This window comes from Globicephala melas, chromosome 8 (assembly GCF_963455315.2).
Source record: "Globicephala melas chromosome 8, mGloMel1.2, whole genome shotgun sequence".
In the NCBI taxonomy this organism is placed as follows: Eukaryota; Metazoa; Chordata; class Mammalia; order Artiodactyla; family Delphinidae; genus Globicephala; species Globicephala melas.
The window spans coordinates 99,100,212-99,106,211 of NC_083321.1; positions in this window are offsets into that span (position 1 = coordinate 99,100,212).

The following is a 6,000-nucleotide window of genomic DNA, read 5'->3' on the forward strand; positions in this document are numbered from 1 at the left end:
ACCCTCTCAGTTCTACATTCTGCCATATGTATCTCTTCCTTTGACTGGTTCTAATTTGTATCCTTTTATTGTAACAAAACTACTTCCTGAGTCCGTTGAGTCATTGTAGCAAAGGATGAAACCTGAAGGTGGTCATGGAAGCTTCCTAGCTGGTCTGAAGTAAGGGTGGCCCTAGGGATCCCTGAACTTGCAGTTGGTGCCTAGTCTCAGGCACACTTGGCAGTCTGGAGGTCTGTGCTCTTAACCTCGGTTGGCTCTAACAGTAGCATTAGAAGAATTTAGGCAACAATATCTAGTATCTCAGGTTGCGAGAAATAGTGGTGTCCCGCAGGCAATGATGGTTTAGAACTACTGAGTTTCCACAGCCTGCATTAGATCCTGGATGGTACCCAGTGGCTCTAGGTGAACATCATAACACCACATATTTGTACAACTTACCTTGGCAAATTTCAAATCTGAGTTTCTAAACAGGTAATATCATCTTCCTTTTAGAAGCAAAGAAACTGAAGGGAAGGGGAGACACTTGCCCACTAGACTCAAACACAGGTGTTTGAGACTCAAAGGTCACTAGACTCAAACACAGGTGTTCTACTTCAACACAGAACTCTTTATAGTAGCACCCACAAACTACAGAAGTCAATTATAACACGTAAGCAGGGGTATCTTTCTGATCAGTTCTGCCTAAGCCCTTGTTAGGAAATTAAAGGCAACTGGGTTCCTCCAGACTTAGGACTCAGTATCCTCTTCCACATATGTGACTTTCTTCTTTGGGGGCAGTGAAATTTGGGGGAAAATCTCTAGAAACCCAGGTCTTCGCCAGTTAGAGAACCACATATTCCCTTAGAGCTCATAATGGTCTCATACTATTGGCCTTTCCCAGGGGAGGAGAGAATTCATTACCCTCAGAAAGACCAAAATTAGGTAGGTAAGGAAACTTTCAGTTCAGAGACTTGAGAGAGCCTGTCCCAGAATTGTATCACACTACTAACATATGAAAGTTCTTGAGTGCATTGAAAGATGGTAAGCCAAGCCTACAAAGCAAATGGAAAATGGCAAACATACGAATAGTCAGTTTCAAGAAAAAAAATACAATTGGCTCTTAAGCAAATAAAATATTCCCAGTCTCACTCATAATATGCAAAATACAAATTAAAACGACAAGAAGATGTCATATTTACCTGTCAGATTGGCAGAGAAAAAAATTTGGATAACACATGGTGCTGTGAGATCTGGGGAAACCTCATCTGGCACCCTCTTATGTTGCTGGGGAGATTCAAAATTGGTATAACCTCTGTGAAGGGGGCTTGGCAACATTTTACAAATGCATATTTGCATTTGACTCAGCAAGTTCACTTTTAGGAATTTATTCTAAAAATGTATCCACTGGTTAGTGTAAAGATGTCTGCTGTATATTGAAAAACACTGTCACAATATTTTACAATGCTTTCCATTAAGAGATGAATCTGTTTTCCCCACTCTTTGAATCTGGAATTGCCCTGGGGCTTGCTTGCAATAAAATGTAGCAGAAGGGTTCCAGAGCCTAACCTCTCATGCTCTTGGAATTCTGCCCTTGGACCAGTTGGTGGTTAGAAGCTGGAAAAACACCAAAGATGCTGTTAGCAAAGCCTGGAGGAATGGTGAACAAACAGTTGCTGGAGGCTGAGAAAGCAGTAAGAAAATAGTTATTAGAGGCTGGAGAAAGGACAACACGTGTTATGTATGATGGAATAATTGCCAAAATGTTGCCTGTGGAAACTTGAAAGATAAGAAGTGTACGTAATAAACTTTAAAATATACGATAAAGAGATCTCCAGACAGAACGTTGAAAGTGCCCTTTGGTTTCTTCTGACGGAGCATAATAACGCACAGGAAGAGAAGGGTGAGCGAAAGAAGGCACCATGCAATTTACAAGCAGAATCTGGAGGGGATGCAGAAGCACAAGGATTTGCTGGTTTGGCTGATATAACTGTCTCTTAACCCCTGTTTTCCCAGCTCATTAATATTTCTCAGCATTGAAAGAGTCCAAGGCCAAAAATCAAATCAAGGGTGTGGCTGTGAGAACCTTTGTAAGACTCCTGAATGATTTAAGGTAAATGCCTAAAGGACTCTCAGCAAGGGCTTCTGAGAATCTTCAGGATGCTTTCCCGCAGTAGCTCCAAATTATTGCCCCCAGAGACCTTGATTGTCTTGGTATACGTGACACGAAACAGCACAAAGTTCCCCTATTTTGGGCTTCCCTGGTGGCGCAGTGGTTGAGAGTCCGCCTGCCGATGCAGGGACGCGGGTTCGTGCCCCGGTCCGGGAAGATCCCACATGCCGCGGAACGGCTGGGTCCGTGAGCCATGGCCGCTGAGCCTGCGCGTCCGGAGCCTGTGCTCCGCAACGGAAGAGGCCACAACAGTGAGAGGTCCACGTATCGCAAAAAAAAAAAAAAAAGTTCCCCTATTTTGATAGCATTGAGTTAATTGGATCAGTTGAATACCAGCAGGGAGGATATACACCCTAAAATGATTGGGGGGCTGCCTGGTAGCTAGTAGGGTCCGGTTGTCTGGGGCATGCCCAAGAGGTCCACTCCAAGCTTGAGGACAAGTTCCTGTACCTTGCTCCACCTACCACATGGAGGTGTAGATCTGGTAGGCTTCTTGGGATTTTGGAGACAGCATATACCACGTTAGGGAATACCACTCCAATCTATGTATTAGTGACTTTAAAGGTCACACATTATGAGGGGGGCCAGAGCAAGGGCAAACTCTGTAGCAGGTTCTGGGTACCGTTTAAGTGGCCTTGCTGCCTGGCCCTATGACCAGTAGATTCCTTGGTGCTAGTGGTGTTAGTTGTACATGTATATGCCATGTAGAGTTTTTGCAAGCTCCACTGGGAAAACTGTAGTGTAGACCTCCAGGGTTCTGCTGCATGGCTGTGCCTGTAACAGTTAATGTTCCCAGAAGCAGATCTTAACCAATGATGGAGAGTTGGTAAATAAATATCCCAACATCCTTGCTCTTCCCTGTGGGGTAGCTCTGAGGTGTGTCCTACACCATCTCCCAGGGCTCCCTGACGGGATTAAACCCCAGTTGCCCACGCTCACCCTTTATCGCCCTCCTTCCTTTTTTTTAAACACCTCTATTTCCCTACTGGTGGTCCTCTTCCCCAGGTAAACTCCTTGCACTCTAATCCTCGTCTCAGCGTCTATCTCTGGAAGTTCCAAACTAACCTACCAATAATTAGAAAAATAATTAGAAAAAAAGAAAAGAGTCTTGCTCATCTATGACTCCTAGCCCCAAACAGAGCTTTTTCCCAAATCGAATGTTCCCATGATGCAGTACCCTGGCTTACTGACAGATCAGTGAGCTCTGCCGTACTGCAAGTGCATACATTCTCTCTCTCACTCTCTTTTTACATTTTATTATTATTTTTTAATTTGGCCACGCAGCTTGCAGGATCTTAGTTCCCTGACCAGGGACTGAACCCAGGCCCTAGCAATGAAAGCGCCAAGTCCTAACCACTGGACCACCAGGGAATTCCCCGTACATACTCTCTAGATCACAGGTGAAGGTCGGCCAGAAGCCACCTGAAGCATCAGAGGTGAAGTAGTTTTCTACTCTCACAGAGCTTTGGTGGATACCAAGAACTTCCATTCACTGATGCATTCTGGTAGACACTATACTAAGCATTTTACATGCATTATCTTATTGTCACGTTATAAGTGAGATGTTTAGCCTTAGCTCAGAGCAGTTAAGTTACTTTCCCAAAACCTGATCACTGGTAAATGATGAATCTAAACTTTGATGCTGGGACTGTATGACCTCAGCTTATGCTTTAAACCTATATTACTTTCCTTGTGTCAGTCACCACAGTTCTACCATTTGATGGAAAGTGTGTTCTTCTCTTAAGAGTAAGGCTCTCTGCCCAAGTCTACTCTTTCTCTCTCCTTCTGTCCTGAAGTAGGTAGGGGATTCAGTAGAGGGTCTTGGGTTGGACACTGGTTGCAGAGAAGATTTGGAACTGGAAACATGGGACAGGAGTAGCAATAGTGGGGCTTCCCACTACAACTGGGCACCATTAACAAGATGCCGCAACTCCCTCAAACTGCATCTCTCTACTAGATAACTTGGGCTTTGCAAGATATGGGGGTACGTTCTGTTTCAGTGCCTTAAGTAGGTAATGAAAATTCCTTGTTGAACAAATAATTGAAAGAAGACAGAACCAACTGTGTGTATGTAATATGCTAATAAAGGTTGTTACAGTTAGTAGTGGGGAAAAGCAATAAACAAACTTATGAAATCTCCTTATGTTTATAAATTAATTTCAAAGACCAAATGTTGGTTTGAATGAGTCTCACTATTTGCATTGATCAACAGTATCTCAATAAAAGTGGGGTTTTTTGAACCTAGCTGCTTCGTATGAGAGTCAAGACAATATGACATTCCGTAAGTGTGATAGATGTGAACATGATTTTATTTTTTGATGGTCGTTAATGGCCTATAACCAGGGCACAACCTCCCAGGTAAACATTTAACTTTGCAGCATTAGTAGATGATTCACTAACTTTTAAAATTATTTTCCCCTTATATCACTATCCCATTAGGTTTGTAGCTTTTAAGTCCATATACTCAGACACAGGTACGAATAAATACACATATATTATTTGTAGTATGTGACAGTTTACATAAGGGCTTCCTAGTACAAAGGGGGTTGTTAGTTTTGCATCTCAAATTAGTTCCTGCTAATCCAGCAACTAAAGCAAATTCCTTTGTGAAGAAAAGTTTCCTAGCATGGCCTGGCAATTGTTTTAATGGATTTTCAATGAGGGGTGACGTACCATGCAATGTGCCCTGCAGGCATGCCATAAATATGTTTTGACTGACTCTGTTAACAATCCACATAGAAAAAAAAACCCAAAACAACCAAATATGTACTGTTGCAATTATTTTTTTTCTCATAGTCTCTGTCTTTAGCACAGATATCTATAAACATTTTAGGCCACCAAGGGACCTGCTACAGTGGTAGGGAACTGCCCAGTGAAGCGCTCCAGGCTGTGAGTTTTACTTAGTCTAAGATGGTCAGTATTACCTGAGATTTGCACATCCCCAAGGGAGGGAGGAAGCTGCAAGCCGATGAGCTGAGGGTAATGGCTCATCTGTGTTAGAGACCCTTAACAATGGTATAGACAACTTCCTGTTTTCTATGTAAGGTATAGATCTGCTCTGACCCTGGCACTGTGGTGGATACTACTCTATTCTCAATATCTGTTGCACATACAACTGAGATAGAAAAAGGTGCATAAGACCGAATCTTCACCTGCTTGTCTCCCAAAACATTCATTGAGCCTTCCTGTAAGACATTATATATATACATATATTTTTTTTCACGCAAACACATATGTATGTATATTATTGCTGTGAGCCTGTAACTCTTGCCCAAGTTGTTGTATGATTTAGGTTTTGTAACATACTGAGGATCCTCTGAGGGAGGGGTAGATTAGAGACCATCCATGTGCCCATTAGACTGCAAACTGGAATTCAGTAAGAAGGCCCTGGAGTGGACTCTAGAGTTAAAATAAAGCGTTCATTTTTAGTTTGAGGAAGATTCAGTATAAGCAAGAGAACAAAGAACTGTCGGGTGGTAGGAAATAGAGGTTGACTGCCAGATGGGGGCTGGGAAAAAGAAGCCAAGCACTGGGGCTTAAAGCCGTTCAGGGCTGCCACGTGTGTATGCGGCGCCAGAAACCTCTGGTTTGAAGTTACATTTTTGGCATTTTTCTTAGTTAAGTAACCCATTTTCTTCCATCTACAAGAGGGTGAACCTCTTTTCCGGAAGGAAAAACTAGCATGTCTCAGCGAGCCCTTGAGGAAACTCAAGGGATCTACTCAAGTACCTTGAGTAGCAGCAGTTACAAAGGTATTTTCAAGTAACTGCTCTCCCTGCCTCAACTCCCAAGTCATTTAAGTAGAGAAACAGCCTTTTGTCCTCGCTCTGATTTGAAAAAAGTAGTTTAGG